At 35.1% G+C, this 13717-nt stretch overlaps 1 protein-coding gene and 1 long non-coding RNA gene across 7 annotated transcripts in view; one reads left to right on the plus strand and one right to left on the minus strand.

The window, feature by feature from the left end:
* Window positions 1–13717, minus strand: part of LOC132119536 (IQ motif and SEC7 domain-containing protein 1-like) — a 187709-nt gene that overhangs the window by 49271 nt on the left and 124721 nt on the right. The window lies entirely within an intron of this gene.
* On the plus strand, window positions 9878–10836 carry LOC132119539 (uncharacterized). 3 transcript variants are annotated; one of them, XR_009426167.1, is made up of 3 exons: window positions 9879–10327; window positions 10597–10715; window positions 10766–10836. It is a non-coding gene; the product is annotated as an uncharacterized LOC132119539 (long non-coding RNA). The 3 variants fall into 3 exon arrangements; XR_009426168.1 differs by lacking the exon at window positions 10766–10836 and having other exon boundaries at window positions 9878–10327; window positions 10514–10691; XR_009426166.1 differs by lacking the exon at window positions 10766–10836 and having other exon boundaries at window positions 9878–10327; window positions 10597–10691.

The raw sequence follows: 13717 nt of genomic DNA on the forward strand, positions 1-13717 counted from the left end.
ATATACTGTGCATCCCTTATCTGATCTTCTCAAAATGACCAAATTTCTATCCAGACTTCAAGGCAAAACTCTGACAAACCAATATCAAAACCCAGACCTCGAGAAAAGTGTCAAAAAGAGCTCAATTATTCCCCAGCACCTCCAGCGAGATCTTTATATAGATCTTCTCGGTCTACAGAGTGAAGCCTGGATTACAAAGAGAGAGCAGCTGGGAGCAGAAGGGTAATGAGTGACAAGCATGCATCAGCATAAAGACAGAGCTCCCTAATTACGGCTTACACCTCCAGCTCTGGCTCTGCTTAAACACAGGAGTGGATTGAAGCAGGCATTGAAAGAATGTGAGGTACGATTCAATGCACGCTCCCTAGATATTATTTTATCTTAGATGCTTTGAGTGGAAGTTGAAAAGCATCTCCCGAAATGAATAATTTTCATCTGTCCCCAAAAAAGCAAGATTGTACACTTTGTTCCAGAGTCTTTCATCATAGTTTTTTTATTCGTTACATCTGAAGAAGGCAAGAGAAAAATGAACAGGTCATCTTGGCTGAGGCAACGCGTCATTTTAGTTTCCGCAGAAGGGATTTCCTTTTTTCTCTCTCAGTCTCTTTCTTTCCAGTAGATTAAAATCCTCTCCTTCCAGTCTCTCATGCATAATTATGTTCATCACAAAGGATGAGCCTTTTAAACGGGCAGGAATTGCAGATGAGGCTGGAATGATTGGTTGGCTGCATGAGGTAATTCTCTCATGTTAGTCCTGCATCATTTGCTAGATTCCGCTCCTATATAGGAAAACGCTAAAAGGCACTAAATGCTTAAATTCAGGGGTGTGAATTAACAAATTACACACACTCACGTTATTTATTGTTTTTTTTAGTTGTTTAAAAATTATGTACTTTTACTCAAGTATTTTAAGTAGGGCTGTGTATCGGTAAGAATCTGGCGATACGATACATTTCACGATACAGGGGTTGCGATGCGATATATTGCGATAAATTGTGATACTGTAAGTAAGGCGATATATTGGGATATTTCTTTTTTTAGGAATAGGATATATTTTTAGGAAAGCTGTCATCAAGAACACATCACCATATGCAAACCTTAGCAATAAATAAATAAATAAAAACCAGAACACACTGGGATATGCATTTGCAATAATCAGTTCCTGTTACATTCAACATTATTTACATCAACTATTTTTTGTGTAGTATGAGTAAAGGGGGAAAACTAAAGTGCTTGCAGGACTCTTTAGTTAAATGTATATGTATAAAATATATTTTATAAAAAGACCATATATATTTTTAGACCCTGCTCTAAAGATTCACAGTTTAAGTTGACAATTGTGACATACAATGTCATAACATTTTGATCCGAACAAAAAATTACATCTGCTTAATATCAATGAAAAACAAAGTTCTTGCAGGAATCCTAAAGAAAACAAAACAATTGTAAAACAATAAAACAAATACAGATGTTGAACAATCTCAGAACCTTTCAACTTGGATCTCTCAGGTTTTTCAGTATGTATTTATGTTCAGTGTGGAATCGCCGAGGCCGTGACACAAGCTCTGCCCCAAATGCACAAAACACCCCCACCACGAGAGAAAGCTGCAGCAACGTGGCTGGCGACCCTATCTCCTGCGTACCTCACGCGAAGGTTCTTCACACGGGACGCTAACAATAGTGGCGTGTCTTAATGCTAGTATTTCCCGTCACTGTTTAAGTTCTGAGAAGAAGACTGCTATCTAGTGGTCAGGATATGAACTAAAAATGAAACAACTGCCATGAATCTTGTATGAATTTTTTATTTTGTTTTATATCGATATTCCATTTTTGAGAATCGATACAGTATCGGCAAACAAAATATTGCGATACTCACATGTATCGATATTTTCTTAGACACCTAATTTTAAGTGATGTATCTGTACTTTTACTCTGCTATTTTTCCTCTGTTTGTGGTTGCTACATGTTTTAATTTTATTTTTATCCATCAATGTGATTTTATAAGGAGTGGGTATTCATCTAATTTGTTAAAGCAAATTTCGGATTTCTGCTTACTAAATGATCTGTATATAGGCTAGCCTAAATTTGTCATGAGGTTGCGGGGGTATTGTGTACAATGTGGTAAATTCCACTACCACTAACTTCAGTATTAAATTTAAATTAAAATTAAATAAAAAAATTAAATTTATGCATTTAGCAGACGTTTTTATCCAAAGCGACTTACAGTGCATTCAGGCTATCAATTTTTACCTATCATGTTTTCCCTGGGGAATCGAACCCCCAACCTTGTGCTTGATAGCGCAATGCTCTACCACTTGAGTTACAGGAACACTACAGTATATATAGAGACTCAGCGCGTGATGTAAAATTTTTTTTTTTGTTTGATCCATTTTATACAATCCTAAAATGCTAAAACTGGCAACATTTTGGAGAGAAATCGGCTCTTTTTAATCTCTCTCTTTTTAGCCCATCTCATGGTGTGTAATGCTAAATTCTCGTATGGGTTTCTAATGGTTTTGTGTTCTTTGCATGGTTCTAAATATTAATATTTTATGTGCAACAATAGCATGCTCTGGCTCAGTGGCCTTTCACATGATTTAAATCTATCTTTTTCAAACATTATGATTTATATGGTGATCAGTGTGCCAAGAATGTCTCATCTTTTCATCACTTGTCATCATACTTGTTTTGTATTTTTGTTTTAATTTTTTTTTTAAAGAGTTGGAAGTGAAAATCAAAACTGCTGGATGCTAGATATTCTTCATTCTTTATGAAAATCAATGAAAAATAATGTGAATTACAGTATGTACAATGTTCTCTAAATGTTTAAACTGCAGTGTTTAGCACACTACTCACTACATTTTTTTGGAATGTCATGGTACTTTTACTTGAGTATATTTTTCAGTACTCTTTCCACCACCGCTTAAACTTAAAGGGGTCACACAATACATTTTTAATAAAAATTTGATCTACTTGCATTGGATCTTATTCACAACCATATTTCACTGCCACATATATCAACACAGCACCTATATATATATACAGTACAAACCAAAAGTTTGGGAACATTACTATTTTTAATGTTTTTGAAAGAAGTTTCTTCTGCTCATCAAGCCTGCATTTATTTGATCAAAAATACAGGAAAAAAATGTAATATTGTGATATATTATTACAATTTAAAATAATTGTTTTTAAATTTATTACACTTTAAATTATCATTTATTTCTGTGATGCAAAGCTGAATTTTTAGGATCATTATCACATGATCCTTTAGAAATTATCAAAGTTGGAAACAGTTCTGCTGCTTAATATTTTTTCAGAACATGTGATACTTTTTAAGGACACTTTGATGAATAAAAAGTAAAAGAAAAAAAAAAGAAAACTATGTTTTTTTAATATAAATATTTTGTAGTAACAATATACACTACTGGTCAGTAATTTGGGGTCAGTAATTTTTTCTTTCTTTCTCAAAATCAATACTTTTATTCAGCAAGGATGTGTTAAATTGATAAAAAGTGATAGTAAAGAAAATATATTATTAGAATATATATTATTAGATTTTTTTATTTAGATTTAAATGCAGTTCTTTTTAACCTTTTATTCATCAAATATATTAGACAGTAGAACTGTTTTCAACACTCATAATAAATCAGAATATTAGAATGATTTCTAAAAGATCATGTGATAGACTGGATGTTACATGTGACACTGAAGGCTGGAGTAATGATGCTGAAAATTCAGCTTTGCATCACAGGAATAAATTATTTTTTTTAAGTATATTCAAATAGAAAACTATTATTTTAAGTTGTAATAATATTTCACAATATTACTGTTTTTTCTGTATTTTTGATCAAATAAATGCAGGCTTGATGAGCAGAAGAAACTTCTTTCAAAAACATAAAAAATAGTAATGTTTCCAAACTTTTGGTCTGTACTGTATATGTGTGTGTATAAGATTATGTTAGATAGGAGATAATGAGAAGAACAAATATGATAATTATTATTCAGAATAATGTCAATTTTTAACCTATTTTCTTGTCATCACTGGGAAGGAATTTTTGAGCCCTGAAAGTTTGTTTTCATATTAAAATGAACTGTTTAATCTTAAAAGAGTCCTCGCCATTAACTAAAAAATAAACAATAAATCAGGCCAGTGTGAAAATGGTAAAATGAAAATGAATAACAGCAAGCATCAAAAATAACTTACTTGACATGAATTGCTTTAGAGAAGAAAATCAATATAGTGCTCAAAGGCAGCATAATACAGGACCTTTTCCACAAGCTACAGATTGTTTGAGGTGAGACAATATAATTGTCAAACATTTTGGTCTTGGCACATCTATCTTTGAAGAGCCAAAGCATATCTCCGCGGTTCTCTAATATCATTCAAACAGTTTACGTCTTTTTCTCCAGACCCTGCAATAAAAGTGCCCTAAATTTGTCCGGCTTCAAGAGTGACTTTCAAAAGAGCCATGCACAAGAGTAAAAGAGCTTCAGAAAAGCTCTCACCGACTTCCATCAATACTTTAGAGGAGAGAAATTTAAGAGTGATAAACAATTTGACTTTATGACCTCCTGCCAAACTCTTTCTTATCTAATAACAGATCTTTAGCACATAATTAAAATTCTCAAACAATCACGATTAATGACTATGAATAATTGCTTGAGGTTGTGTAAATGATGACAGAACATTCATTTTGGGGCATAATTTCCCTTTAAATGTGCACTTTTGGGGTTTTTCGGCTTGTCAAAGTCTTTCCACCCTGTTATTTGAACTCTACAGACATCATTTAACTATTCTCACAAACAGAACTTGTGGTAGATTTGTGGACAAAAAGACTGTGGAAACGGTTTTGTGTTTGCGTTGAGAGTTAAACAGCCAAATATTTCCGACCACGTCACTCTACTTTAAAATGGGGAAAAGTCTGTCTCATCTTTCCTCTCTAAAAGCTTCCTCTTTAGCGGGCTATTGCGCTGCCCCTAGCTATTTTACAGGGGTAATGATGTTAATATGAGTTACATAAAGGCATGCAGGCGTGCAAAGCTCTGTCAGTTGAGCTGAAATCCACCGATGCGTTCACCATCTCCGATGAAAAAAGTAACTTTTGAAGAGTGCTTCATATTGAGCTTTCTTGAAATGCTATAAACAAAATAGAAAAAAGGCACAAAACTCCCATTGAAATATCATTGAGAGTTTCCCGTGGTGAAAATAACAATCTTTCCAATAACACGCAGGGGAGACAGTGGTCCTTGAAAATGATATAGTGAGATACAAAAGTGTTCTGAAAGTGGAAAACAGCTATCGTGGCAAACATGGGCTAGAGACCAAGTAAAGATATTTGCAGCTCTGCATCATTAATTGTACAATTCAATATCTAAGATTAGCTACGGAGCAAAAAAAAATATTAAAGAGAGGAGTTTGTGATCGTTTGGGGAGGTGTTTGTGTGCATAAGGTTTAAAGGGTCAGACAACATTAAACAGAAGATGGAGTGACCTATTCGCAACGAGGCCACGACCGCCATAAATTTTAGATGTGCAGAGAGACCGCACTGGGCAATGTGCTGTGAGATGCATAAAATATGGAGCCCCAGGTGGACGGGATAGGCCAATATCCAGTCATTACTCTGGCCTTGAGCTGACAGGCCACTGGCTAAAGGTTAGATCATGAAAAGGCATTCAAGACCTAAAGTCTCAGTAAGATGTACAAAATACGTGCTTGAAAGATTGCGAGGCTTTAACAGAACATAAAAATGTACCATTTTCTTAACATAACACCATCAAGTCCATTAAAACTGTCTAATATATGACAGTCATTTTAAAACAAGAGATATAACACACAGTATGTTAAAAGATTCAGCACCCACAGAAAGGACTTTATGAGCTGAAAGGTATGCCTCGGCTCTTATAAGACGGGATGGATTGCATTTCAAATGCACTTGAAAGGTAGGGCGATTCACTTTGTATTGTTTAGGCAGAGCTGATATAATTTTAATGAGTACTCTTGAGCTCACTCAGATCGAATAACTAGGAGAGCAAGAAATTGGAATCCTTTCAAAAACGGGCTGATAGAAAAAACAATTCATTCAGTTTAAAAATAAACCTTATTAGAGATTCACAGAAATCATGAAGTGACCGTCTTATTGCACCATGACATAAAGCAACAATTCATCAAACCAACGAATGCGTCATGTTATTATACTGCTGAATGTAACCTAATTACTCAGTGCAAACTGCAACCCTTGCCCTGAAATATTCATAGAAGCTAATAAGAATATTGGCACTGTGTCAGAGGAAAACACGAACAGCACCTTCACTCGTGTTGAGATGTTTGGCAATGAGGAAATATTATTAAATTATACATTTTTCTATATCGAAATATATGAAATTCCAACTATAAACACCACTAGACATGGAAAACAATGTTCTTCTAAAAAGAAACATACTTAAGTTTGGTCATAGATAGATAGATAGATAGATAGATAGATAGATAGATAGATAGATAGATAGATAGATAGATAGATAGATAGATAGATAGATAGATAGATAGATAGATAGATAGATAGATAGATAGATAGATAGATAGATAGATAGATAGATAGATAGATAGATAGATAGATGGACAGACAGACAGATGTTCTTTTGTAAACTCTCCTCACATTGCAGTGAAGTTTTCCATCCAGCCGAGAGACCGTGAATCAGACAGAATTGCTTACTCACCCACTGAATGTTCAGTGATCTGTCTAGAGAAATGCTGCTGTCTTTTCCTGCTCTTTGCCCACTTGAACGATTCTGAAAAATTCCAGCGTCTCCTCTGAATACAGAACTCAAACCTCTCAAATTGATGTTGAATTGATGCAAGTTTCTTCTTCTTGCCGTAAGAAAAGTCTAAAATAACAGTGACATTCAGTCCGTGTGCAACTTTTTGAAGTCTGTTTGTGGTTCCTCAAGTCCAAAAAAAGCCTGACTGCAGGCACAGAGAGCGAAAAAGCCTGGAGATTCCTTTATACAAAACACAGGCACCAGCAAACAGTTCGGCCCTGAGAGCCCCCTCCAAAGGTTCGGAAAATATTTGCAAACGTTTCGTGATGCACCGGAGGCAAACTCATAGATGCAGACAGCCAGTCAGACAACCCATAGGAAACACTGCATAACCAAGAGATTCATAAAGTTCTCCAATAAGAGTACAACACAAGGAAAGAACAACTACCTCTCCATTTGTACAAGGTGTAGGAATGGGACAAGATGGACACCTTCAGACGCAAATGCAAGCCGCACAAAGTAAATTAATAATAACCTGTGCTTCCATGGTGTGCTAGTTTAAACCACTGGATCAGGTTGCCTGGCTTCTACAGTTTCCTTTACTTTAAAACAACCTAAAATTTTTAAGGTACAATGACTTCCAAAAAGCAATTTCCTTCAGCACGATAAAACATCACAGGGGGTTGAACAAATGATAGATAGAACAAAAAATAAGATGTAGCATTCCTGGAAGAAGGCCCTTGTCCTGGGTTTGTGCCCTGAAGGCCGATGAGGAGACAATTTTGCCTTGTGAAATGGGATATTGAGAATGAGCTCATACTAAAGGTGACAGCAGAAAAGCAGCAATGAACAGTCCGGAAATGAAACAGAGGAGAATCTGAGAACTCTGCAATGGGACACCCAACGACGAGTCTGAAAAGTAACAGGAACTTACAGGAACTCTATAATCAAAATTTCCCCAAAACACTGACTTGCTGTCTTCATTCATTTCACTGCCAAAGGCTCTTTTGTAGCTACAGTGTCCTCCTTTGGTACAAAGTGTTTCATTGGTGTTCTATAATAAAAAATCTTGTGATTTAAATGAATACTTGATTCAAAAATGACAGTTATCATAATTAATTACTAAGAGGAAATATCAGTGAGAGCTGTTATCAGCTCTTCAATCTCATTCACGATTGAGCTTTTTAAACATCCTACATTGTGAGAATAAATTCAGATTGAAAAACACTTGATTTCAATCGATTTAATTTGATTCAATAGAAAGTTTGTGAAATGAATGACTTATGACCCTTTTCTTTTAATTAACAGCACTGTAAACGATTTCTGTTGTTTTCACAGTATTATTGCTGTATTATCAGAGAAAGCTTACTGTAGAAACAGTTTACAGTAAGTTGCTGTCAATTTTATAACTTTTGCAGTATTATTGCTGTATTTCCAGCTTTGTCTTACTGTAGAAACTATTTACAGGACAGTTGCTGTCAATTTATGCTATTCTTTGAAAAAAACAATAGAGTGGGAAAATAATTACAGTAATCCTTATATTACTGTTAAATTGATGACAGTAATAATCCAACAGACAAGGAATTTTATTTATTAATTATATATTTATTTATAAGGAATTTTATAATACATCGTTTCATAAGGTAACCCATATATTAAGGCATTTAGCATATAGTTAAAAAAAAGGTTAATGTTTTATGTAGGTGTTTTTTAATTGCGTATCTTTATGGTTGCCAGATTTTGACACAAAACCACCTAATCTCATAGGTTATAGCCAACAATTTTGTGGGTGGGGGGTAGTTGTAGAGATGTAGATGTCAATAATATAGGCTAGGTAAATAGATAAAATAAATTCCCATGATATTTTTTTTTTTATATTATTATTTTGCTTTCTATTAAACACACTAATTACATAAAGAGCGGAATCGCACGGGATATACCTGGCAATCAATCATCTAAACCGTCAGCCTGCACTCATTTTCCAATTCATTTTCTCAGCCTTTGAGGATGAGCAAGACCAACAAGAACCAGTCAGGTGAGATATACAATTTTATTCAATATCTTAAAGATGTGTATTTCAAAAAGTTTCACCCCAAAGGGAAGATATTCGTTTTAACGTTACCACTAACGTTAACGTTAAATAATCGGTGGTGAGTTTGATAGTACTTTGTAACACAAACATTCTAAAGTTAACGTTAGACAGTTAACGTTAGCCAAATACTAATTATCACAAGGTTTGCTGTTAATGTTAGTTAATAATTTCAAGTTTAGAACAAAGTAATCGAAATGTTCTTGTTTCTGAACATTTGTGTGTAACTTACAAAGAATAATCCAGGATGAAAAATGTGTGTGTCCTGTCGCGATCGAGGCCTTACGCGCCTAAGCCTAAAGCTACGTTCGAAGTCGACCTATTACACTAATGTTATGCACGACTTGAAGGGACAACCACAGTGTTTTCAGTCATATTATACATTTATTACATGAGTACAACCGACGTAAGTTACACTTAAAGTGAATACACAGGCAGTGAAAGTCGCGCCGGATTAATTCCCTCGTATCGGTATAGTCCTTCTTCAGACCAGACGTTTACAGGATTTTGCTCACTCGTTTTCATTAACTTCTTCAAGTGCACTAGTTTATTAATATCTGGAAACAGCCACTGCCAATATTAGTTGTATATTTGATATTGTGTGATATTCAGGATAATGGCTATTATAATCGCCGTTTTTTGTCACTTTGGATGCTTCTCATTTTCTTATTTGTGACAAATCAGGTTCTCCCTCGAAATCGGGTCTCTGTTAGGACCCCAAGAGATCTCAAATTAATTGTAATAGGTAAATAAATAAATAATAATAATTTAATAGATTAGCCATCTCAATGCACAATGCACAGGTTGAATAATTAATACTAGCATTCAATTATTTAATTTACTAAAATTATATGTTAAGTTTTTTTTGTGCTATTTTTAAGTTGCATTTAAGTTGTTAGCTTGTCATTTCTGGTCTTTGAAATTTGTTTTTTCAAATTATTTATTTTGATTTTATATATTGTAATTGTTTTGTAACATTTTTATGTTTTAACTGATCCATGTGTCTCTTTGTCTTACAGGTAAAAATCCTTTGTGAAGTCACCAGATATGGATGGGCAAATACTGCATCTAAAGTTAAAATTGCTTGGAAATAAGATTAGAAATGACTTTCTCTTGCAAAGTGTGTCAGTACTCTGTAAAGTCTATTCCAGAATTTGTCAGACATGCTAAGGAACACAGGAATCTTGCAAACTATGGATTCTCTTGTGGATTTTTCCAGTGTCCATGTAACTTCAAAACTGCTGTTGGCCTTCGTACACATATCGTAACCATGCAGTGATTACACCAAGTGCTGACAAATCACACAGTGGTGTAAATATGACATGCCAGGTTATGCGATGTTCTTTCACTTCCACATCTTGGGATGCATTGTGAAACGAATATCTCTGTGTAGGTCTATGATGTGTTGAATATGTTTTTCATTTCTTTCAGCGTGTATGTTGTTTGACATTGCAGCGTGCTGATGAGTTAATAAAGAGGTAAGTCATTTTCAGCTATTGAAGAACGCAGTAAAATTCATAAAATGAGAGCGGTTTTAGCTTTGTAACGGATCGAGGAGATCAGGATGTCTATGTAGTGTTGAATTTGTCTTTCATTTCTTTCAGCGTGTATGTTGTTCGACATTGCAGCGTGCTGATGAGTATCGCTCTTCGGTTAATAAAGAGGTAAGTCATTTTCAAGTCTGTTTATCACATTGATGTCTGTCAATCTGTAGTGCAACTTAATTTTTGTGTTTTGTTTTCTATAGGCAGCAAAAACCTGGGATCTGCATTGGCCCTGTCAAGTCTGGAGAGTGTTTTTACCATTTAATGAATTAAATTGTAATAAAAGTTTTTAAATGGACTTCTGAGTGTTGTCATAATTTACGTGACATCTAATAATCAGTAATATAACTGTGTGAATTTTTTTTTGTATAGAAGCCTTTATATTTCATTATTTTTTAAGCATGTAACAGATTGTAGTTAGTTATATGTTGTGTATATATGCGTATGTGTGAATATAAAAACTACCGTAATCAATTATACAGCATAGTAACTTTACAGTATTTTAAAATACAGTGCAAAAACATGAACTGTAATTAATTTTACATTTTAAATATACTGTAAGTTATTATACAGTATGTTGTGAACTACTGTAGTCAGATTTACAGTAATATTACCGTGGAATAAAATACTGAAGCTTGCTGGCTATTTGTTGCCAGTAAGTTACTGTTGATTTTAAGTTTACAGTGAGAATGTACTGGTCTGAATCTGTCTGAAACATCACTCAGTACAATTTATTGCATTTACAGCAAGAGAATTCCTTTTATATGTCAGTAAAATTGACTGAAATATAGTGAAATGAATCAGAATCAAATAAACATGAATCAGTATAGGTATTCACAAAGAGACAAGTCCGGATATGGACAAGTTTAAATGTTTTCAAACTGCTTCAAAGTCAGTTTTGATTACTTGTGGACTTTGAAGCAAACTAACTTTTATACTCTTGATATACTGCATGTTTGTGATTCACTAAACAGAACTGGCGCATAAGAATCATTTGTAAGCTACTGCAGCGAGGGAGATTATAACAAAATAGCGACTTAATTTTCAGTCTGTTTGGGAACTACATGAGCTTGTTGGAAACACACGATGACAGCTATTTCCTGAAATATGCAGTATGTACACCCCAGAACCACAGGAGATGATTTTGGGAAGAACACCAAGAGCAACAACAAGAAGACAACTGTGAAAGAGTGCTATTTGTTTATGGATATAGAGGAAATGGAAAATGTCTTAAAGAGGAGATCTGAATTTGTGTGTCTATGGAGGAGGGGACAAAAACGCCTTTACATTTCCACAACTATACAGCAAAGGATGATTCAGAAGATTCAGCTCCAAAACAGAGTCGAGTCTGTGGCTCACCAAATGCTAGGGAGCAAATTACAGAGCCCTTGAAAACTGTTTGACTACCGTGGTGAATGAAGTGGCCTGACTCAGAGCCTCTAGTCACTAATTTTAGCCAAGCTGGGTGGAAGCACACAGGCTAGTTGAGCTATTAATGAAAAGGCTGTACTAATCGAAACAATGTAATAGAATAAAATAGCATGTGATTTTAATTATAAAGAACGAATGAAGCCATTAAAGTCCACAAGCTGTACTTTATGAGATGATTGGAGAATGTGTTTATTTTGCATTTTAATACACATTCTTGGTGAGTACATCGATTACATTTCTCATTAGAAGAAAACACTATTAAAGTTTACTGTAATGACAAAACGTGGAAAAATTCACAAAAAATAACTTGAGTATCTATAAAATAATGCGAACATATCTCAACTTAACCTCAGCTTTCCCTAACAGTGCCAAACCATCATGTGTGAATGGACAGAACAGGTGTTTTGCTAGAGAAGAACGCCAAAAATGTATCTTCGCAATCACCTACCTTATCGTCCGCACTGAAATGCAGTATTTCCACATCAGATTTCCACACATCACATGAGGGCATTTCCTGCCTGGGTGCTCGATGAGGGTCTTCAGAACACAAGGTGGTGTAGATCCAACAAGGAGGACAAGAAAATACAGTGGAGCTCAGCATGTGCTGCTTGACTCAACTCAACTCCAATCATCCAGACTAGCCGCTCCTTCCTCTTTCCCTTCTCTCAACCACAAACAGAGTGCTACGGTTGAAGTGCTCACGAGTGGCGGAAAATAAATAAATAAATAAATGAATTCACTAATTCATTCACCCCCCTCAATTCAAGTTACAGCAGTTGTAGATGCTTTTGAAGTATATGCATTTTTAGCTTCGTTTATGCAGCCATACCCAATTGTTCCCCTTTGGGAGAAGTCGTCTACCAGCAGTCAGAGGTTCCCATGCTAGCTCAGGAATGGAGTATTCTATGTCTGTACATCAGATGTACGGATGTACTCGTTTTCCTCAAGCAGATGCACTGTCAGCCGCTCGCAGTGTGTCTCATTTGGTTCGGAGGTTGTTAAATCCCAGTTTTTGTCAAAAGAGAAATTTAGGCCTGCACGGCCAACAATTACGCCAAGTGTGACGTGTTTCCCTAAGGATACCAGGGAGGGTCTGACCAGTGTTTATACTCTCAAATATTGCTTGTGGATGTAGTTAATTAGTCTCAGTAACATCAAATAAGTGTCGTAATGGAACTTGACTGTAAAAAGGGTTGATGCTGAGCTGAGTGAGTCCAGATTTGTCGTGGAGAACATTGTTGCAGGAGGCTATGAGATCATAATCAAAGCCTGTCATTGGAGTAAAGGCTTGGCAGGCTCCGTGGAAATGGATTACTCTCAGCCTTACACACCAACACTGCAATACACATGGGAAAACATGTGAGGAAAAGCCATGAAGAGGAAAAACTGGATTGGAGCCAGTGAAAGAACTGTGCAGAAACAGAGAAATCAATCTAGTCAGGAAAGTTTTAAAATTAACTTTAGGTTGGTTTAAAGTTCTGCGACTACAGATGAGTGAAATATATACAGTGAGATCGATTTCAGATGATGAGTTTTTTTTTGTTTGCTTGGCTTTGTTCACTTCCTCTTTGCGTTTGAAACGATTCCACAACCTTTGTGTTAAACTGCCGACTGTCCACTTTAATTTAAAGGAAGGGTGAATATTTAAACATTTTACTGTTGTTTTCTACAACAAAGTTTACTTTGTGAAGACAACTCAAAATGTACACTACTGTTCAAATGTTAAGGTTATTATCAATGTTGGAAACCGCTTAATATTTTTGTGGAAACTGAATACATTTTTCAGAATTCTTTGATGGACAGAAAGGTTAAATTAATTTATTTCAAACAGAAATCTTTTGTGATATTATACATGTATTTACTGTCACTTTTGATTTTAAAAGTTTTCAGTTT

This window comes from Carassius carassius, chromosome 38, assembly GCF_963082965.1.
Source record: "Carassius carassius chromosome 38, fCarCar2.1, whole genome shotgun sequence".
NCBI classification, from domain to species: domain Eukaryota; kingdom Metazoa; phylum Chordata; class Actinopteri; order Cypriniformes; family Cyprinidae; genus Carassius; species Carassius carassius.